We start from the raw sequence: 24,179 nt of genomic DNA on the forward strand, positions 1-24,179 counted from the left end.
CCTGTTCTATCTCTGTCCTATATCATCCAATCTCAGTCCTAACACTGTCCTATCTTTGTCCTATTCATGTTCTACCTCTGTCCTATCTTTGTCCTATTCCTGTTCTATCTCTGTCCTATATCATCCAATCTCAGTCCTAACACTGTCCTATCTTTGTCCTATTCATGTTCTATCTCTGTCCTATATCGTCCTATCACTGTCCTAAACATCCATTAAGGTGCATAACAGCTATGTGGACTGATGTAGCGATGCAGGATGTTTGCCTTCGGGCAGGTTTAGCCAACGGTTGAGTTGACAGTTTGTTCCCATGAGTAATGCAAGGCTTTTAGGCCGGGATATGAGGTAACAGCAGCACCTGGTCCATGTTACATGTGTTTTTAAAGGTCAACAACCATCTCATGGTCATCCAATTAAAATGGCAAAGATCCTCCGAAAACAGACTGATTTGTTTGCAAGATGTAAGGAGAATTTCAGATGGAAGGAGATTTCAGATGAATGGAGATTTCAGATGGATGACCATGAGACTGGTGTTCCCTAGCATATTGTAATTAAATTGTTAGATGTTAGAAGATGACATAATAAATGACATAATAAAAAAAACGAAAGGATTATGATAGACATTGACTTGGTGTAAAGAGCTTAATGTTTTATTCAGTACAGACATGATGTAAGAAACCGCCTGACCAACTCATTCCATACCCAAAATCCTAATAGAAGACAATAATGTATTTTTTATGTAATCTGTAATGTTTAAATTAATTCTGATTAATGAATTAAACTGTGCTATGGATCTACTGTAAAAGTCATATTAAACCTCAGGAGGATGTCACAGAAACCTCTCTGCAGCCCAACACCACTTCTAGCCCTCAGAACTGGACCCGGGCTGGGTGACCCACGAGAGATCAGGGAGGAAGAAAGGATGAAAAGATGGCGGCAGAGAAAGAAAGATGTGGGAGGGACGGGTGGAAATAGAGGATGAGAGAATGAACATGGTCAGGATGCTAAAAAAGGATGGACTAAACATGTGCCAACAAAAATGTAAAAAAGAATATGCTGTGAGACTTTTGAAGTGAGAGTTGCATCTGATTTGAATCAGAGACAGTGTGTTTTCATCCATTTTAGTCAATGTCTCATATACTCAGGGAAGATTAAAAAGGAGGAAGATGTTTGACGACATAACTGTCCCTATAACATCACTGTTCCAGTACAGCTCCTTTGTTGACCTTCACCAGCCCGTCTCCATGGAATCCAGCTAACATTGTTTCCTTCAAGATAGTCATATACCTGTCAGACATGACATGATATTCATATACCAGTCAGACATGACATGATAGTCATATACCAGTCAGACATGACATGATAGTCATATACCAGTCAGACATGACATGATAGTCATATACCAGTCAGACATGACATGATAGTCATATACCAGTCAGACATGACATGATAGTCATATACCAGTCAGACATGACATGATAGTCATATACCAGTCAGACATGACATGACATGATAGTCATATACCTGTCAGACATGACATGATAGTCATATATCTGTCAGACATGACATGATAGTCATATACCAGTCAGACATGACATGACATGATAGTCATATACCAGTCAGACATGACATGACATGATAGTCATATATCTGTCAGACATGACATGATAGTCATATACCAGTCAGATATGACATGACATGATAGTCATAAACCAGTCAGACATGACATGACATGGCATGATAGTCATATACCAGTCAGACATGACATGACATGATAGTCATAAACCAGTCAGACATGACATGACATGGCATAATAGTCATATATCTGTCAGACATGACATGATAGTCATATACATGTCAGACATAAAATGTCATGATAGTCATATACCAGTCAGACATGACATGATAGTCATATACCAGTCAGACATAACATGACATGATAGTCATAAACCAGTCAGACATGACATGACATGACATGATAGTCATATACCAGTCAGACATGACATGACATGATAGTCATAAACCAGTCAGACATGACATGACATGGCATAATAGTCATATATCTGTCAGACATGACATGATAGTCATATACTTGTCAGACATAAAATGTCATGATAGTCATATACCAGTCAGACATGACATGATAGTCATATACCAGTCAGACATTACATGACATGATAGTCATATACCAGTCAGACATGATATGATAGTCATATACCTGTCAAACATAACATGACATGATAGTCATATACCAGTCAAACATAACATGACATGATAGTCATATACCCTGGAATTGACTTCAAGGAAACACCCAAAATGTGTTTTCGTTTGTGTCAGAGGGACACTGGTAAATGTAGTCAATCCCAGGGTGATTGCAGAGGATGTCATGTTGGCCTCTCTCCCTCTCCATGAAGGGAAAATGTTGTATATCAAAGGCTGAGAGCAGAATGCTCGTCAGACACTTTGAATTTGTTCTGCTTTAGTAATCACTGATTGGTCGTTCCTTTCTTCCATTTAAAGCCTTTCAACACATCATCTGACCCACCTGCAAACCAGAGCTACGCAGTCGGAAGATTTCATGCTCAGACATGAGCTGCTAGCACACACATACATACTTGTGAGGACATAAGGACATAAGGACATTAGGACATAAGGACATAAGGACATTAGGACATAAGGACATTAGGACATAAGGACATTAGGACATTAGGACATTAGGACATAAGGACATTAGGACATAAGGACATAAGGACATTAGGACATAAGGACATTAGGACTTCAAAAGTACAGTAGTACGCATGCACACACGCACGCACACATGCACATATTTGTGAGGACTTTTTCTGGGGGAAAACATAAGGACATTTGGATTTCACAAGTATTGTAGTACACACACACATGCACGCACACACACACGCGCGCACACACACACACACAAAGTTAATTCGTCACATGCTTTGTGAAAAACTGTTGTTGCCAGAAAGTAAAATTATTACTCAAGGGCACTTCCCTCATTGGGGCCATTTGATTAATTATTTGTCATTTAACAAACTGTTGTCTTGGGGGTAGAAGCTGAGTTAGATTCGGTTGGTTCCTGACTGGAGATTTTGGTAATGCATAGAACACTCTGTGAAGTTGTTCAGGCCCTTCTTCAGACCACCTGGAGTACAGGTTCTGTGTGGGAATGTTTCTTAGAAAATGTTTTAAGCACATGTTTACGTGCAGCTTTTTTTTCCTTCCATAGGTTTCTAGAAATCCAAAACAGCAATGGGATTATATCAATTTGAAACATACACTAGCCTAATTATAGATTAATCCACTGAAACTATAGACTTGCAGTACAAATTAACTATATTTAATTTGCACTGCAAGTCCTTAGAAAATATGTATACACCTAAAATGAAACTACAGTTGCAGAATTCACTTCCTCACTTTAAAAGAAAATGTTACAACTTAATTTGAATCAAAGCTAAATAACATATTATTCAAAATGTCAGCATCACTCTCTCACTTCCTCTTTGGACAAAGACTGGTTAAAACACATGATCTCTGTACATACAACATTCTAGCGCAGTTTATTTAATTAATTTTTTTTCCTGGCATCTATGCTTTATTGATGAGGACAGTGGCACGTGAGGTTTTGGGGCCATATTGAATCCATGCTGCAGCAGTATATGTGACAGCAGTTTAGAACACTGGACGACTCTAGGCCATACCTTAGCACTATCCTATTGGCTGATCTCCATCATGTGACAGACGGGTAGAGCCAGAGAGGAGATGTGAAGTTTCTCCAGAATGGACATGAAAAACACTGATGGCCCCAGACGGCAGAGTGGAAAATATGATGTTTGGAATGTTCCTTGAAATATTTACACAGTTCCACAGTTTCACCACACACAGATACAGACACTGCAGCCAGACACACGCACACACACGCATGCACAGGCTCCCACACACACTCACACACACGTGTGCACGCACGCATGCACAGGCTCTCTCTCTCTCAAACACACACGCTCTCACACACACGCACAGGCTCTCACACACACACTCACACACACACACAGACACACACACACGTATGCATACACACACTCCAGTCCAGATCAAAATGGTAATATTTTAAGGTACTACAGATTATTTTCTGCATTATATGTTTATTAACGTAAATTATAATAATATGAAACTATAACTCTCATTAACTCTCAGGCAATGTCATGATATATCAGCAATCAAAGTGGAATGGTGAATCAAAGTGCGACTAACACTGTAGGGCTCTGATTGGCTGTGGTATTCACAATAGGGTAGTGATTGGCTTTGTTATTGACAATAGGGCAGTGATTGGCTGTGGTATTCACACAAGGGCTGTGATTGGCTGTGGTATTCACACTAGAGCTGTGATTGGCTGTGGTATTCACACTAGGGCTGTGATTGGCAGTGGTATTCACACTAGAGCTGTGATTGTCTGTGGTATTCACACAAGGGCTGTGATTCCCATTGGCCTGTCGTAGTTGTAGGTGACATGTTGTTGTAGCTGACATGTTGTTGTAGCTGACATGTTGTTGTAACTCACATGTTGTTGTAGCTGACATGTTGTTGTAACTCACATGTTGTTGTAGCTGACATGTTGTTATAGCTGACATGTTGTTGTAACTGACATGTTGTTGTAGCTGACATGTTGTTGTAGCTGACATGTTGTTGTAGCTGACATGTTGTTGTAACTGACATGTTGTTGTAGTTGACATGTTGTTGTAACTGACATGTTGTTGTAACTGACATGTTGTTGTAGCTGACATGTTGTTGTAGCTGACATGTTGTTATAATGACATGTTATTGCAGCTGACATGTTGTTGTAGCTGACATGTTGTTGTTGTAGCTGACATGTTGTTATAGCTGACATGTTGTTGTAGCTGACATGTTGTTGTAGCTGACATGTTGTTATAGCTGACATGTTGTTGTAGCTGACATGTTGTAGCTGACATGTTGTTATAGCTGACATGTTGTTGTAACTGACATGTTGTTGTAGCTGACATGTTGTTGTAACTGACATGTTGTTGTAGCTGACATGTTGTTGTAACTGACATGTTGTTGTAACTGACATGTTGTAGCTGACATGTTGTTGTAACTGACATGTTGTTGTAGCTGACATGTTGTTGTAACTGACATGTTGTTGTAACTGACATGTTGTTATAGCTGACATGTTGTTGTAGCTGACATGTTGTAACTGACATGTTGTTGTAGCTGACATGTTGTTGTAGCTGACATGTTGTAACTGACATGTTGTGGTTTTGAGCTGTTTTGAATGGAACTGATGGATTAAACTGAAAATAAAAATGTAAGACCACTCACCACTGTGTCATGGTGACGCCCGATGATGTCATTCATCTCTCATCAACCTCCTGATACCTTTAAGAAGGTTATATAGAAGCCTATATTACAAGCCTATATTCTTCAACAGTCGTAGTGGATTGCATTTCATTTTTCAGTGTAATGCTTCATTAATTCACATAAACCTTTACATAGAAACACACTCACGCACTCAACACACAAAATATGTGATCCACATCTGGTTCGTTTTTTTACGTAAATCGTGACTTTGCATCGATATCTTTAGTCTTTGTTACAGTAAATCTGTCTGCAATACTGGCTTCCTTCAACACTACAACACTGATCTTTTTGTGAATATCTCTTGAGGTATTTGTGGAGGAATGAAGTACCACCGAAAGCATTTCAAATACATTACTGACTGGTATGATTCTGTATTACAACCTAACCTTTTAAAAAATACATACGAGTGACAAACAACAAAAACAAGTTAGAGGTCCAGATGGCAGGTAAGGCAGTAGATCTTGGAAGTAAAGTTTGAGAAGACAGGACAGATTTACTTATCTGTAAGGACAGAGAAGACAGGACAGACTGTACCTAATCTGTAAGGTCAGAGAAGACAGGACAGACTTTAACTAATCTTTAAGGTCAGAGAAGACAGGACAGACTGTAACTAATCTGTAAGGTTAGAGAAGACAGGACAGACTGTAACTAATCTGTAAAGTTAGAGAAGACAGTCTGACCTTAACTAATCTATAAGGTTAGAGAAGACAGGACAGACTGTAACTAATCTGTAAAGTTAGAGAAGACAGGACAGACTGTAACTAATCTGTAAAGTTAGAGAAGACAGGACAGACTGTAACTAATCTGTAAGGTTATAGAAGACAGGACAAAATGTAACTTATCTGCAAGGTTATAGAAGACAGTCTGACCTTAACTAATCTGCTCCACAATTGTGAAGAAAAGCACTGGATCTATGAGAGGGAGAGATTCCACAGACTATCAATATGTTTCTGATTGTACATGTGTTTGTGTGTGTGTGCAAGTATATGTTATGTGTGTGCATGTATGTGTGTGTATGTGTGTGTGCGTCCACCCTGCTGGAAGCCTCCTACCTCTCAGTGATAAATAACCTCATTACAAGAGAACTCATGTCTGCCGCTAAGGGATGACAGAAGGGAAGATTCTGACAAAAGCTGACCTTATAAATATTGATCACACACACTCTAACCACTAAAGCGCAAATACACATGCACAAACACACACACACAAAAACACTTCACACAATAAAGCATGCCCTCACTTGCATACAAACACTCCACAAAATAGAAAAGCTAAACCAGGCTCACACACAAGTATGAATGCCAGAGACGAGAGTCCAGATTATGGCAGAAAAACAAAGTTCATCAAGGCCCAACAGAAATCACACAACCATCACAAAACACAATAAAACGATGTCATGCATGATTAGATCAGAGCAAAATATTTATGTCTACTGTTAACAGGACACAGGTTAACCAGAGAAGGAAGTCCTTGCAAATAGCTAAAGCAGCTAAAGCAATTTGGTTAAACATTCATAGGCAAAATAAAACAACAGACAAACATCATTTGTAAAAGATCTCCCGGATCCACAGTTTGTATGGGGAATCACTCACCTTGAGTTATCAAAGACAGTTAAAACCATTTTGCACCAATCTCTGTTAAAGCAGAACATGTTGTGTTGGCACTAACAGAATGATGGTACAGTACCGTGATGCATCAAACAGAACTCAACGGGTCAATATGGAAGAAAGCCCCAACAGGACACAACCTCTCCAAAGAAACATTGCTGTGGTATGGCACTTCCCCAGTGAGGCTGGAATTCATTTAAAACCTGCTGTAGCAATGTTTACCCAGGGACTTTATAGTTGTTAAGATGAGGAGGAGTATGTCTGTTATTGAGAAAATAGTCATACACAACGATCAACTGCGATGGTTCTGGTCTCGCCCATCTTGACTATGGTCAGGCATTTTTAAGGGCAGGTGCAACAAAGAAAGACTAAGCAAACCTGCAGCTGGCTCAGAACATAGCTGCATGTAGGCTCAGAACATAGCTGCACGAAGGCTTAGAACATAGCTGCATGTAGGCTCAGAACATAGCTGCATGTAGGCTCAGAACATAGCTACAAGTAGGCTCAGAACATAGCAGCACGTAGGCTCAGAACATAGCAGCATGTAGGCTCAGAACATAGCTGCATGTAGGCTCAGAACATAGCAGCACGTAGGCTCAGAACATAGCAGCACGTAGGCTCAGAACAAAGCAGCACGTAGGCTCAGAACATAGCAGCACGTAGGCTCAGAACATAGCTGCATGTAGGCTCAGAACATAGCAGCACGTAGGCTCAGAACATAGCAGCATGTAGGCTCAGAACATAGCTGCATGTAGGCTCAGAACATAGCAGCACGTAGGCTCAGAACATAGCTGCATGTAGGCTCAGAACATAGCAGCACGTAGGCTCAGAACATAGCAGCATGTAGGCTCAGAACATAGCTGCATGTAGGCTCAGAACATAGCAGCACGTAGGCTCAGAACATAGCTGCATGTAGGCTCAGAACATAGCAGCACGTAGGCTCAGAACATAGCAGAACGTAGGCTCAGAACATAGCAGCACGTAGGCTCAGAACATAGCTGCATGTAGGCTCAGAACATAGCAGCACGTAGGCTCAGAACATAGCAGCATGTAGGCTCAGAACATAGCTGCATGTAGGCTCAGAACATAGCAGCACGTAGGCTCAGAACATAGCTGCATGTAGGCTCAGAACATAGCAGCACGTAGGCTCAGAACATAGCAGAACGTAGGCTCAGAACATAGCAGTACGTAGGCTCAGAACATAGCTGCATGTAGGCTCAGAACATAGCTGCATGAAGGCTCAGAACATAGTTGCATGTAGGCTCAGAACATAGCTGCATGTAGGCTCAGAACATAGCTGCATGTAGGCTCAGAACATAGCTGCATGTAGGCTCAGAACATAGCTGCATGTAGGCTCAGAACATAGCTGCATGTAGGCTCAGAACATAGCTGCATGTAGGCTCAGAACATAGCTGCATGTAGGCTCAGAACATACTTCAGGAAGACTTCAGGAAGACTACCTGTAAACCTGTAAACCTGTAAACCTGTAAACCTGTAAACCTGTAAACCTAGTGTCAGCTAAGGGGATCCAAAAAAACTCAAAGTCTGGGTTAAATCTGACTCTCAGATGCATGTCTTTGTCCTGGTGGTTTCTATAAGTTATGAGATCTGGTAGAACCCTAACATGTCTAACAGGAAAAATATTCCTCTGTATTTTCTCAACTGAAATGTAAATATTGAAGTGGGGTATTTTGAAATACTCAAAGTGCCATTATCACACAAAAGGGACAAAGAGAAAGGAAAAAAGGAATGATTTACTGTTCATGACAGTCATACAGAGATTAAAAGTAAAAAGTACAATATATTACAAACCCATTGTGTACATGTCTTACACATGTACAAGATCCCAGACTGCACTTCTAAGACAAAAGCAAAAAGACGAAGGGGGAGAGAGAAAGGAGAAAGAAAGCAAGACAAAAGATCAACTTTAATAGAGATTATAATTGATGGCTGCTTGTTTTGCTAGCTGGCTGATCTGCTACAGTGCTAAACTGCCTGTAGTCTGCCCTCCCTGTGATTGACCGTGTGCTTCACCCATAACGTCTTGGAGAGACTCAGTGCTCCTCTGCTCTGGGGAATGCCAGATTACAGAGGAGTTGGTTTGAGTAGAGGAGGTCTGCTGCAGCATGAGAAGTCCCGGAGGCTACATTCAGACTGCCTGCAGGAGAGTCTCTCCTTACACCTGTAGAAGCACAAGGTGCTTGCAGGGGGCAATGAAGCTCACAGAACACGCAGAGACTTCTCAGATAAATATGTTTGTCTTAACAAAGACAGAGGCGAGGGTTCTGGATATCAGATGCTGTTGTACGTTTTCTGAAATGAGGCATTCCAGCTACTCATGCACACTAATTCCACCAGAACAAAGGACTCCAGGCTGCGTCTGTAGAATCTGAGGTGAATCTCAGTGACAGATGAAGACGAACCTTTAAATCGAACCATTCCACTGAGCAGCATTCCAGCTCCAGCAGGATCCCCAAAACAGCCTTGGGTGGCTGTCAATAGGGATGATATTCACCATGTACTCTCTTCAGTTTTGTTGGATAAAAACCCTCCTCCAGATTTGATCCAGGCCTCCATGTCTTTGCCAGTGCGCCTGCTCTTTTTTCTCCTCAGCATTATTTGATTGACTGATTTGTATCATGATAAGAGGAGAAGAATGAAAACCAGCAGTGTTGCAGATCTGAAAACCTCCAGGAGATATAAAAGTTCAAGTGTTCAATAGTTGAAGCTATTCATTGTTGTCACGGTTGTGGGATGAAGAGGACACAGGCGCAGAGTAGAGGTAGGTAAGGTAATCCATTTAATACAAAATAAAGAATGCAGGACTCCAACAAAACAAAAAGCAGCAACCAGTGACGTGGGTATTCCTTACACAGGATAAACAAAACCAAAATGAACCACGCCTTGGGGCCTACAAACTAAACTTAAATAGGGTCCCCAATTGGAGGCAATGACTAACACCTGCCTCCAATTGGGGAAACCAAAAAAAGGAGTAGAGGTGGCTAAAGGCCACCTCCTGTCCTGTCCTGGCTATGCCCCGAGCCCAGCGCAGAGATGGCTAGGGGCACAGCCAGGACGTGACAGTACCCCCCCCCAAAGGCGCGGGCTCCCGACCGCAAGACCGGGACGACCACACCCGGACCGGCGGAGGCTCAGCGCCCGGAGCCGCCGGCACAGGCCGGGGAGGCGGAGCCGCAGGGACAGGCCAGGGAGGCAGAGGGTCAGGAGACGGGAGAGCCGGCGGAGGGACAGGAACCGGCAGGAGAGCCGGCGGCGGGTCGACAGCCGGCGGAGAAGCAGGAGCCGGGGGAACCGGCGGAGGGTCGACAGCCGGCGGAGGAGCAGGAGCCGGGAGAGCCGGCGGAGGAGCAGGAGATGGGGAAACCGGCGGAGGGTCAGGAGCCGGCGGAAGAGCCGGCGGAGGAGTAGGAGCCGGCGGAGGCGGCGGAGGGTCCGGAGCCGGCGGGAGAGCCGGCGGAGGAGTAGGAGACGGGGGAGCCGGCGGGGGAATAGGAGCCGGCGGAGGAGCAGGAGCCGGGGGAGGCGGCGGAGGGTCCGGAGCCGGCGGGAGAGCCGGCGGAGGAGTAGGAGACGGGGGAGCCGGCGGGGGAATAGGAGCCGGCGGAGGAGCAGGAGCCGGGGGAGGCGGCGGAGGGTCCAGAGCCGGCGGAAGAGCCGGCGGAGGAGCAGGAGATGGGGAAACCGGCGGAGGGTCAGGAGCCGGCGGAAGAGCCGGCGGAGGAGTAGGAGCCGGCGGAGGAGCAGGAGATGGGGGAGCCGGCGGAGGAGCAGGAGCCGGTGGAGGAGCAGGAGCCTGGGGAGCCGGCGGAGGGTCCGGAGCCGGCGGAAGGGCCGGCGGTGGGTCCGGAGCCGGCGGAAGAGTCGGCGGAAGAGCCGGCGGAGGGTCCGGAGCCGGCGGAAGAGCCGGCGGAGGAGTAGGAGCCGGGGGAGCTGGCGGAGGAATAGGAGCAGGCAGAGGAATAGGAGACGGGGGAGCCGGCGGGGGAATAGGAGCCGGTGGAGGAGCAGGAGCCGGGGAAGCCGGCGGAGGGTCCGGAGCCGGCGGGAGAGCTGGGGGAGGAGTAGGAGCCGGGGGAGCCGGCGGAGGAATAGGAGCCGGCAGAGGAATAGGAGACGGGGGAGCCGGCGGAGGAATAGGAGCCGGCGGCAGGTCGGCAGCCGGCGGAGGAGCAGGAGCCGGGGGAGCCGGCGGAGGGTCCGGAGCCGGCGGAGGTTCAGGGAGAGCCGGGACAGGCGAGGGCGCCGCTGAGGCCGGGACAGGCGAGGGCGCCGCTGAGGCCGGGACAGGCGAGGGCGCCGCTGAGGCCGGGACAGGCGAGGGCGCCGTAGGACGATGCGGGGGCTCCTGGGCAGGTGAAGGCGCTGCGGGACAAGGCGGCCAGTCCACCGCGGGCTCGGGCGGCGGCCAGTCATCCGCGGCCTCGTGCGGCGGCGGCCAGTCATCCGTGGCCTCGGGCGGCCAGTCAACCGCTGGCTCGGGCGGCGGCGGCCAGTCATCCACGGCCCCGGGCGGCGGCGACCAGTCATCCGCTGGCTCGGGCGGCGGCGGCCAGTCATCCGCGGGCCCGGGCGGCGGCGGCGGCCAGTCATCCGCGGGCCCGGGCGGCGGCGGCCAGTCATCCGCGGACCCGGGCGGCGGCGGCCAGTCATCCGCGGGCCCGGGCGGCGGCGGCCAGTCATCCGCGGGCCCGGGCGGCGGCGGCCAGTCATCCGCGGGCCCGGGCGGCGGCGGCCAGTCATCCGCGGGCCCGGGCGGCGGCCAGTCCACGGCGGGTCCTGGCGGCGGCGAAAACAGGGCAGCGGGAGGAGCTGGCGGCTGAGGCCACTGGGCAGCGGGTGGAGCTGGCGGCTGAGGCCACTGGGCAGCGGGTGGAGCTGGCGGCTGAGGCCACTGGGCAGCGGGAGGAGCTGGCGGCTGAGGCCACTGGGCAGCGGGAGGAGCTGGCGGCTGAGGCCACTGGGCAGCGGGTGGAGCTGGCGGCTGAGGCCACTGGGCAGCGGGTGGAGCTGGCGGCGGAGGCCACTGGGCAGCGGGAGGAGCTGGCGGCGGAGGCCACTGGGCAGCGGGAGGAGCTGGCGGCTGCGGCCACTGGGCAGCGGGAGGAGCTGGCGGCGGAGGCCACTGGGCAGCGGGAGGAGCTGGCGGCTGCGGCCACTGGGCAGCGGGAGGAGCTGGCGGCTGAGGCCACTGGGCAGCGGGAGGAGCTGGCGGCTGAGGCCACTGGGCAGCGGGAGGAGCTGGCGGCTGCGGCCACTGGGCAGCGGGAGGAGCTGGCGGCTGCGGCCACTGGGCAGCGGGGGGCGCTGGCAGCGCTGACTGCGTCTCCCAGGCAGCGGGGAACGCTGGCTGCGGCTCCCAAGCAGCGGGGGGCGCTGGCTGCGGCTCCCAAGCAGCGGGGGACGCTGGCTGCGGCTCCCAAGCAGCGGGGAGCGCTGGCTGCGGCTCCCAGGCAGCGGGGGACGCTGGCTGCGGCTCCCGGGCAGCAGGGGGCACTGGCGGCGCTGGCTGCGGCTCCCAGGCAGCGGGGGGCGCTTGCTGCGGCTCCCGGGCAGCAGGGGGCGCTGGCGGCGCTGGCTGCGGCTCCCAGGCAGCGGGGGACGCTGGCTGCAGCTCCCAAGCAGCGGGGGGCGCTGGCTGCGGCTCCCAAGCAGCAGGGGTTGCTGGCGGCGCTGGCTGCGGCTCCCAGGGAGCGGGGAGCGCTGGCTGCGGCTCCCGGGCAGCAGGGGGCGCTGGCTGCGGCTCCCAGGGAGCGGGGAGCGCTGGCTGCGGCTCCCGGGCAGCAGGGGGCGCTGGCTGCGGCTCCCAGGGAGCGGGGGGGCGCTGGCTGCGGCTCCCAGGCAGCGGGGGGCGCTGGCGGCGCTGGCTGCGGCTCCCAGGGAGCGGGGAGCGCTGGCTGCGGCTCCCGGGCAGCGGGGGGCGCAGGCTGCGGCTTCCGGGCAGCGGGGGGCGCAGGCTGCGGCTTCCGGGCAGCAGGGGGCACTGGCGGCGCTGGCTGCGGCTCCCAGGCAGCGGGGGGCGCTGGCTGCGGCTCCCGGGCAGCAGGGGGCGCTGGCGGCGCTGGCTGCGGCTCCCAGGCAGCGGGGGAAGCTGGCTGCAGCTCCCAAGCAGCGGGGGGCGCTGGCTGCGGCTCCCAAGCAGCAGGGGTTGCTGGCGGCGCTGGCTGCGGCTCCCAGGGAGCGGGGAGCGCTGGCTGCGGCTCCCGGGCAGCAGGGGGCGCTGGCTGCGGCTCCCAGGCAGCGGGGGGCGCTGGCTGCGGCTCCCAGGCAGCGGGGGGCGCTGGCGGCGCTGGCTGCGGCTCCCAGGGAGTGGGGAGCGCTGGCTGCGGCTCCCGGGCAGCGGGGGGCGCAGGCTGCGGCTTCCGGGCAGCGGGGGGCGCAGGCTGCGGCTCCCGGGCAGCGGGGGGCGCTGGCTGCGGCTCCCGGGCAGCGGGGGGCGCTGGCTGCGGCTCCCGGGCAGTGTGGGGCGCTGGCGGCGCCGGCTGCGGCTCCCGGGCAGCAGGGGGCGCTGGCTGCGAGAACCGGTACGGCGGGTCCCGATAGCCCCACCAGTCCTCACATCTCCCAACATCAGGGAAAGCCCTCATAGGCCCCCCCGGCGTTGTTGCCCGACGCCTAGGAGCTGGCACCGGGCAGGGCTGGGGCACCTGGACTACCCCACACGTGAGCACGGGTGGCACGGCCGCGTCCTTCCATTCCGCCTGCCCCCACAGCACCCCGCCAAGAAATTCTTGGGGCGGACACACGGAGGTTTGCTTACATCGCCTCCGTCGACGTCTCCTCCGGGGTGGATGCTGTGGAGGCCCGGTGTGCCGCAGAGGACAGTAGGGGTTCTGCTCCTCCTCGGTGTCGCTGTCCGGCCAACCGAGGAGTTCCCCTACCGTCCATTTCTGCTGTGTCTCTTGGTGGTGGTTCATTCTGTCACGGTTGTGGGATGAAGAGGACACAGGCGCAGAGTAGAGGTAGGTAAGGTAATCCATTTAATACAAAATAAAGAATGCAGGACTCCAACAAAACAAAAAGCAGCAACCAGTGACGTGGGTATTCCTTACACAGGATAAACAAAACCAAAATGAACCACGCCTTGGGGCCTACAAACTAAACTTAAATAGGGTCCCCAATTGGAGGCAATGACTAACACCTGCCTCCAATTGGGGAAACCAAAAAAAGGAGTAGAGGTGGCTAAAGGCCACCTCCTGTCCTGTCCTGGCTATGCCCCGAGCCCAGCGCAGAGATGGCTAGGGGCACAGCCAGGACGTGACAATTGTTTATAGATGGCAGAGTTTATATAGATCCCCAATAGTCTCCAGCGCAGAGCTAAAAACAATGGCCCTCATTCATGAAACGTGCGGTCGAGCAAATTGGATCTTAAAATGATTGTACGATAATTTCACCGAGAGAGCTGGTATTCATCAATATTATCTTTGTCGTATACTTACGATCAAACTCACGTCTGGTCGGAGATCGTGTAAACCAATATCAAAAAATAAGATAATACTTGATTTGCATTATCACGCAAAACAACAATCATAACAGCCTCAGTAACAATAACTATAATTATAATAATAGGTCATAAAATAAGATGACGAGGAACATCACACATTAAACGCACAACAATATCAAATATTGCATCACTCCTGTAGGATATTATTGTATTATTCATTTATTTCACTATATTCTGCATTTTCTCTCTTCTGTTGTTCCATGATTGAAATGCCTTTGTGTATGTAATGTGCTAGACAAATAAATTGACGAGTGAGACGATAAATAAACCAGTGGTTCTGGGGCGAGCATTTACCTTATTGAAGGCAGAGCTTGCTCTTTTAAAGGAATTCAGCTCTGGGCTGAGACGTGAAAGTGTTCTGTAACTGCGCTGATTTCATCACGAGAATGACTAATGTTTAATTAGCCGTTTCAGGCTGTAGTTTATGTTGAAATCTGCCAATTCATAGGTTGCTGATCGTCACACCCGCATAAATTATGGGTGTGTCATATGTAAATAAGGACAGGTGCAGCACGTTCTCGCGTCTACGGATTTATCCGATCTATCAATCTGCGATGACGTCAACGCTCATTTTGATCAGGTGAATCACACGTAGATGTGACCGTAAGTCTCTCCCAACGTTCGAATCTGAGAAGGTTTCGTGAATGAGGGCAAATGCGTGTAAATTGTGGGTTTGTGTGTCTTTAACTCTTCCCAGTCTTCTTTATGTTGTGTCTTTATGAATGTTTTACAAGTAACTTTGCTTATATAATTGAGGAGGGAAGCAGTTTCTGGTCAATCTTCAACCAAGTCAGAGAAGCATGTGTGTGTTTGATGCCATCTGTGTGTATTGAGAAATAAGGGCCCTGAGAGACACCACTGTGAGGTCTGGGGTTCGCCTATGTTTGTTCTTTTGTTTTGGTTTTGTAACATTGTTTCACTGTTTTTGAATGTTAGTCCTGATGAGTTTCACCTGTTTCTGTTCACCTGCTCTCCAGTAGTTCCTATTTAGTTCAGTTCTGGTTTGTAGCTCCCTTGTTAGGTATTGTTTGTCTGTTGCCAACTCACTGAACCTTTGTTTAGGGCACTCTTTATATCATCCACAAGTACTTAGATATCCTGTGTTTAGACCTTTATCTTTGGACATTTTCAACTTTGCTCTTGCCTTGTGATTTTGTATCTTCGCCTTTGGATTTCTGACCTGTTTCCTTGCCTTTTTTTACCAACGCTTCACTTCCTTTGTACCTTTTGCCTCTCTCTTTTTGACGAACCGGTTTTGACCCCTGGCCTACTTTTGGCTCTGCCAACCTTCCAATAAATCATACAAACACTCCGCGTCAGGAATCTGTAACCCTCCTCCCTGACTCGGTCATTACAACCACACATTTGACATTAATGATGCTTCCACATCAGTCCATGTGAATGAAGATTGCAGTAGTTAGTAATTGTTATTAATATTATTATTGCCGGCCAAGAAGAGCAAATGTATCTTACTGAGTGAGTGACAGACTGACTGACCCTTGTTAAATAGCGTAGTGGTTAGAGATTCAGACCTGGAACCTGTATGTCCTGTATTCGAACCTCGTCACAGCAAAATATGCATTAGGATTTGTTCCTAATTGACAAAATCTTTGTTGGCCACAACCTTCACTGGCTGTGTTATAGTAAGGTTAAAATAAAACTGTTTACGGATATATTGGGACTATTTCTGGTGGATTTTCAAAGTACACATCCGTGCATGCTTTTTGGGTCAGGTTAGACAAAAACCTTGCTGGCTATAATCTTCAGTAGCTATTTTATAGTAAGCCTAAAATAAAACTGTTCATATTGTGACTACACTTCCATCAGTGCATGCTTTTTGGGGTAATATAGGCTAGATCAAAACCCCTTGGGCAGTAAAATAGTAGTTTTTTTTTCTCTTGATGAACAGCCAATGGCAGTTTGTGATGGAGGTAAACTCAATAAGAAATGTTAGTCAGTTTAACACAATGGTTAATGGAGTCTAGAGAAATATTCAAACTTGGCGTGATGGGTTAGGGTTAGGGTTAATGCATGACAAAATGATGATGGAAGGGATGGTGGACAGTGGTCAGGTCCTTATGGATGGAAGTCATGTCCCCCTGTCCCTGGCTGTTTTCATGGCATGATAAGGCCTTTCCTCTTCTGACAAAGTGTACATTCTCAATAGGTACTCTTATTAAGTTTATTAAGTTTACTTCTCCAAGACAGACATGTTGTTCTCATACCATAGGAGAAATACTGTCCTGGATCTGGACTATGTAAAGCTTCCCTCAAAAATCTGGACTGTGTAAAGCTTCCCTCATCATCTGGGTTTCACCTCAAAGTTCATCTGATTCATCTGCTTGTTTTCATTGATAATTCCCCTCATTTCTCCTACAGACTATATCCAGTTTTCATGTGGAGCCCATGGTATACCTTCCACCACAACATGAATCCTGGACTGTCCTTCTAGGCTGTCCAGAGTTCCTTCTAATGGTAACATCTATTTACCTTTATTTATACAGAGAAATCAGCTGAGACCAAGGTCTCTTTTACAGCTGAGCACTTTATTACAACAATAAAAACACATAGAAAATGGAATTAAAACACAGAAAAAAAACAATCACAATTACCAATAAAAATTTGTAAGAAATGTAAAATGTCTTATAAGAACTAAAACATTTAACCTGAATGACATTCCATGACTGTGCAGCAAAATATTCAAAATGAGTTTTATCCAGTTCTGAATAGAACTATGGCATCTCCAGCACCATCCAGTCTTGAGAATGTGTTTGGTAACTGCTGTCCTTCCAACCAATGTTCTCTGTTAGATAGTCATGAAGTTTTTGCAGGACTGCCTTTTATTAAAAAAACAGTGTCTGGCCCTTCTAGATGTCAATGAATCCCAGCCAACTGAAGTATATAACAGACAGTGATGAGTGAGAATATTTGCACCAGTGATAAAGTGCAAGGCTGAATGATAGATGATAGACTGCATACAGGGATTTGAGTACAGAAGCTGAGGAATGCATGTATACTATATCACCATAATCTAACAGATACATAAAAGTTGCTTGCACAATATCTTTTGCATGCTGATGTGACTGACATGATTTATTCCTATAAAAGAAATCAATCTTAATCTTCAGCTTTTCACCAACCCACTAATGTGTTTTAAAAGATTTTCATCTAACCAAATCCCAAGGCATTTGTAAGAAGCAAATATGTTCTATAATAGAACCATTTAGGGTAACCATTTTAGGGTCATCCAAAGCAAGGTTCTGTGACCTTGAAAATAGCATGTATTTAGTTTTATTTGCATTTTTTACCAATCTTTCATTGCTTGTCAAAATTCACTGATTCATCTAGTGATTAGCCAAGAGGCGTCTCTCCCTTTCGATTTTAACGAAAAACTAAAAAGTTTAAATTAAATAGATATGTTTTTGTTTGAAAGTTCAAGAACATCCAAGTAAAAGTAAACCCAAGTAAAATGTAAAATCAATAAAATAATATGGTTAATCAAAGGAGAAAAGTTTGTTGTGTTTGCTATGTTTATGTTGATGTCCCCACACTTAAGTAATTGGCTCAAGTCCTTTTTCAATTAAGAACTCTCTGGGAGAAATGCAGACTGTTCTTGTCAGTATAACGATACTATTGTTGAATCCACCAATATCTGGACCAATAAACACTTGGCCTTTAGCTGTTTCCTGAAACAGCCTGCCCAATAAATACTTGGCCTTTATCTGTTTCCTGAAACAGCCTGTACAATAAACAATTGGCATTTTGCTGTTTCCTGAAACAGACAGTCAGTAGACACTTGGCATTTAGCTACTTCCTGAAACCACCTGTCCAATAAACACTTGACATTTCTCTGTTTCCTGAAACAGAAACAGTCAACCATTAAACACTTGGCTTTTGTCTGTTTCTTGAAAGTCTGCCCAGTAGACACTTGATTTGCTGAGTGACATGTCAGATTTAGATCAAGATATTTTGCATAACCACAAGGATGAGGTTAAAGAGATGGTTCTGTATGTTTCAGTCAAGTAGACCTTGTCAGTGCCTCATTTAGCGCGACTTGTCAGTATATTCTGGTAACCGGGGATTCCCATCCTGTCATGCTCTGTTAACACCAGTGACAGAATCAGTTCATTGCAGAAACAGCTGGAGAAGGCTTGGACGCAATATGTGTCTTACCACATGTCAGGAATCATTGTGCATCAAAGTCTGTATAAAGCAAGAAAACAAGAGTTATCAGATATAAATGCTCAAACTTTCTAAAAGGTAATTTGTAACTTTAGAGCACAACTGAAATTGGTACCATGGCTACATAGAAGACCACAGTCAACTAAATGTGGGTGGATTGATTTCCTGCCTGTTGGGCTCTGTCCAGGGCCTCCCCCAGGTAGGGCCACAGTGTTGCCACAGTGCCCCCTCAGTTCCAAGGTCTTTCAGGAAACAGCTAAAGGCCAAGTGTTTGGAACACAGTCCAGAGAGGTTCTCATTACAACACAAACACAGTCCAGAGAGGCTCTCATTACAACCCAAACACCGTCCAGAGAGGTTCTCATTACAACCCAAACACAGTCCAGAGAGGTTCTCATTACATCTCAAACACAGTCCAGAGAGGTTCTCATTACAACCCAAACACAGTCCAGAGAGGTTCTCATTACAACCCAAACACCGTGCAGAGAGGTTCTCATTACAACCCAAACACAGTCCAGAGAGGTTCTCATTACAACCCAAACACAGTCCAGAGAGGTTCTCATTACAACACAAACACCTTCCAGAGAGGTTCTCATTACAACCCAAACACCGTCCAGAGAGGTTCTCATTACAACCCAAACACCGTCCAGAGAGGTTCTTATTACAACCCAAACACAGTCCAGAGAGGTTCTCATTACAACCCAAACACCTTCCAGAGAGGTTCTCATTACAACACAAACACCTTCCAGAGAGGTTCTCATTACAACCCAAACACCGTCCAGAGAGGTTCTTATTACAACCCAAACACCGTCCAGAGAGATTCTCATTACAACCCAAACACAGTCCAGAGAGGTTCTCATTACAACCCAAACACCGTCCAGAGAGGTTCTCATTACAACCCAAACACCGTGCAGAGAGGTTCTCATTACAACCCAAACACAGTCCAGAGAGGTTCTCATTACAACCCAAACACAGTCCAGAGAGATTCTCATTTACAACCCAAACACCGTCCAGAGAGGTTCTCATTACAACCTAAACACCGTCCAGAGAGGTTCTCATTACAACCCAAACACAGTCCAGAGAGGTTCTCATTACAACCCAAACACAGTCCAGAGAGATTCTCATTACAACCCAAACACCGTCCATAGAGGTTCTCATTACAACCAAAACACAGTCCAGAGAGGTTCTCATTACAACCCAAACACCGTCCAGAGAGGTTCTCATTACAACCCAAACACAGTCCAGAGAGGTTCTCATTACAACCCAAACACAGTCCAGAGAGGTTCTCATTACAACACAAACACCGTCCAGAGAGGTTCTTATTACAACCCAAACACCGTCCAGAGAGATTCTCATTACAACCCAAACACAGTCCAGAGAGGTTCTCATTACAACCCAAACACCGTCCAGAGAGGTTCTCATTACAACCCAAACACCGTGCAGAGAGGTTCTCATTACAACCCAAACACAGTCCAGAGAGGTTCTCATTACAACCCAAACACAGTCCAGAGAGATTCTCATTTACAACCCAAACACCGTCCAGAGAGGTTCTCATTACAACCCAAACACCGTCCAGAGAGGTTCTCATTACAACCCAAACACAGTCCAGAGAGGTTCTCATTACAACCCAAACACAGTCCAGAGAGATTCTCATTACAACCCAAACACCGTCCATAGAGGTTCTCATTACAACCAAAACACAGTCCAGAGAGGTTCTCATTACAACCCAAACACCGTCCAGAGAGGTTCTCATTACAACCAAAACACAGTCCAGAGAGGTTCTCATTACAACCCAAACACCGTCCAGAGAGGTTCTCATTACAACACAAATAACCATCAACCCCCCCACAACTGACAAGTAAGATAGCCCAAAATAACAGATGACCCATTTGTGCCTGACGACATCTTTTTAAATCTCTTCTAAACCGAGGAATCCATGTGACTTCATGTTAAAGAAATCTGGAGACAAGGCTGGTCCTGTTAGGTTAATTCTTCCATGTTTCCATGGTGTTACACAATGCAATGTGGTGGGAAAACAGCAGGTTAATAATGTCAATTTTTGGCTCAATACACAAACACAAAAGTTTCAATTTCGGAAAACCCCTCTAATTCTCTTCCATCTGACATAAGTGAATAATCATTGTGATTTTCCCAATTTCTACGTTTTCTATCCTAGTGGGGACCATAAAAAAAAGAAATACATGTTCCCTAATCTTTACCTAGCCTAACCAAACCTTAACCTAACTTGAACCTCAATAATCTAACATGTATGCTTAAATATAGCCCAAACCTAAGCCAAACTCATAATGACTAAACATAAAAGTAACCTAAACTAAAACACGAGTCAGGAGGATGGGCAACAATAAGGGCAGGTATATTAAATTGTATATATTAAACCAAAACAGACAGACAGACACCCAATTGTGTGTCTGTCTGTCTGTCTGGGGTCCGCTCTGTAGCTGCAGCTGAAACTGATAGGGGTTAGTTAATCTATCAACTAACTATGGAACGTCAATACAGAGTTAGTTGATAGATTAATGTATTAATAAATAAGAATGTGAGGTGTAAATAACTATCATAAGAACAGGTTACATTAAAGATCTGCCTGTAATGAGGATCAGGTCTGTATAGGGTCAGATCTGTGATGAGGGCCAGGTCTGTAATGAGGGTCAGATCTGTAATGAGGATCAGGTCTGTATAGGGTCAGATCTGTGATGAGGGCCAGGTCTGTAATGAGGGTCAGATCAGGAATGATGGTCAGATCTGTAATGGGGGTCAGGTCTGTAATGAGGGTCAGGTCTGTATAGGGTCAGATCTGTGATGAGGGCCAGGTCTGTAATGAGGGTCAGATCTGTAATGGGGGTCAGGTCTGTAATGAGGGTCAGATCAGGAATGATGGTCAGATCTGTAATGGGGGTCAGGTCTGTAATGAGGGTCAAATCAGGAATGATGGTCAGATCTGTAATGGGGGTCAGGTCTGTAATGAGGGTCAGATCAGGAATGATGGTCAGATCTATAATGGGGGTCAGGTCTGTAATGAGGGTCAGGTCTGCAGTGAGGGTTAGGCCTGTAATGAGGGTCAGGCCTGTAATGAGGGTCAGGTCTATAATGAGGGTCAGGTCTATAATGGGGGTCAGGTATGTAATGAGGGTCAGGTCTGCCGTGAGGGTCAGGTCTGCAGTGAGGGTCAGGTATGTAATGAGGGTCAGGTGTGTAATGGGGTCAGGTGTGCAGTGAGGTTGATGTCTGTAATGAGTGTCAGGTCTGTAATGAGGGTCAGGTCTATAATGGGGGTCAGGTATGTAATGAGGGTCAGGTCTGCAGTGAGGGTCAGGTCTGCAGTGAGGGTCAGGTATGTAATGAGGGTCAGGTGTGTAATGGGGTCAGGTGTGCAGTGAGGTTGATGTCTGTAATGAGGGTCAGGTCTGTAATGAGGGTCAGGTCTATAATGGGGGTCAGGTATGTAATGAGGGTCAGGTCTGCAGTGAGGGTCAGGTCTGCAGTGAGGGTCAGGTCTGCAGTGAGGGTCAGGTATGTAATGAGGGTCAGGTGTGTAATGGGGTCAGGTGTGCAGTGAGGTTGATGTCTGTAATGAGGGTCAGGTCTGTAATGAGGGTCAGGTCTATAATGGGGGTCAGGTATGTAATGAGGGTCAGGTCTGCAGTGAGGGTCAGGTTTGCAGTGAGGGTCAGGTATGTAATGAGGGTCAGGTGTGTAATGGGGTCAGGTGTGCAGTGAGGTTGATGTCTGTAATGAGGGTCAGGTCTGTAATAAGGGTCAGGTCTGCAGTGAGGCTCAGGTCTGCAGTGAGGCTCAGGTCTGCAGTGAGGTTGATGTCTGTAATGAGGGTCAGGTCTGTAATGAGGGTCAGGTCTGCAGTGAGGCTCAGGTCTGCAGTGAGGTTGAGGTGTGTAATGAGGGTCAGATGTGTAATGAGTATATGCATACATTTTTACCAGCAGGAGAAAATAAAAAGTACGACTGGTATTTCATCACCCGCAGACGTCATCTCTTATACTTCCTAATATATCCTAACCCTCAATCCTTATCAGTATCATAGACCTCCCTCTCCTTTCTCAGTATCATAGTCCTCCCTATCCTTTCTCAGTATCATAGTATCATAGACCTCCCTCTCCTTTCTCAGTATCATACAGTGCTTTCATAACCCTCAATCCTTATCAGTATCATAGACCTCCCTCTCCTTTCTCAGTATCATAGTCCACCCTCTCCTTTCTCAGTATCATAGTATCATAGACCTCCCTCTCCTTTCTCAGTATCATACAGTGGTTTCATAACCCTCACTCCTTATCAGTATCATAGACCTCCCTCTCCTTTCTCAGTATCATAGTCCTCCCTCTCCTTTCTCAGTATCATAGTATCATAGACCTCCCTCTCCTTTCTCAATATCATACAGTGCTTTCATAACCCTCACTCCTTATCAGTATCATAGACCTCCCTCTCCTTTCTCAGTATCATAATATCATATACCTCCCTCTACTTTCTCACTATCATAGTCCTCTCTCTTTTCTCTGTATCATAGACCTCTCTCTCCTTTCTCAGTATCATAACCCTCTTTTTCTTTCCAGCCCAGTTCATTTTTAATTTTGTCTCTCTCTCTGTTACCCTCTTTAGGTTTTAGTTAAGAGAGTTCAGGGTATTTAAGGTTTTAGTTAGAGAGTTCAGAGTATTTAAGGTTTTAGTTAGAGAGTTCAGAGTATTTAAGGTTTTAGTTAGAGAGTTCAGGGTATTTAAGGTTTTAGTTAGAGAGTTCAGGGTATTTAAGGTTTTCGTTAGAGAGTTCAGGGTATTTAAGGTTTTAGTTAGAGAGTTCAGAGTATTTAAGGTTTTAGTTAGAGAGTTCAGGGTATTTAAGGTGTTAAAGAATTCAGGGTATTTAAGGTGTTAAAGAATTCAGGGTATTTAATTTGTTAGAGAGTTCGGGGTATTTACGGTGTTAAAGAGTTACAGGATATTAGTGTGATAAAGTATGGCTCCCTAAATATCCTCTGAAAGGTTCTTGAAAAACACCTGACTGGCTAACTGGTTCTACTGACAAGAGACTCCCGCTCCTTCTATCTGCCCCCCCCCCCTCCCCCGTCTTTGTTAGCTTTCGCTGTGTTTCCTATTAAAATAGTTTCCATCTTGTGGAAACTGGGGTTTGAAACGGGCGGCCTCAGGTAGCACCTGCTGTTGCCTTCGCCAGAGCACAGATTGGTTTAACCGCACCGACCCCTGACCCTGGAGCTCGTCTCCAGGAGCACATTCCACACATTCTCCATTTTCACTCCACTGCCAAGACTGCTGGGCTGCAGTTTTGTACCTTCTTTTGTTCCAAAACACACAAGTGATCGAATAAAATTACCCTCTATGTAATAGCAGCGATTTTAGGGGAATTGGGTTTAATTGTCTTCAGAATTACACTAAGACAAAGCAGAAGTGTTGTGCATTGTGTTGGGTGTAGGATTACGCACGAGTGGGCAATG

The sequence above is a fragment of the Esox lucius genome, chromosome 16, assembly GCF_011004845.1.
Source record: "Esox lucius isolate fEsoLuc1 chromosome 16, fEsoLuc1.pri, whole genome shotgun sequence".
In the NCBI taxonomy this organism is placed as follows: domain Eukaryota; kingdom Metazoa; phylum Chordata; class Actinopteri; order Esociformes; family Esocidae; genus Esox; species Esox lucius.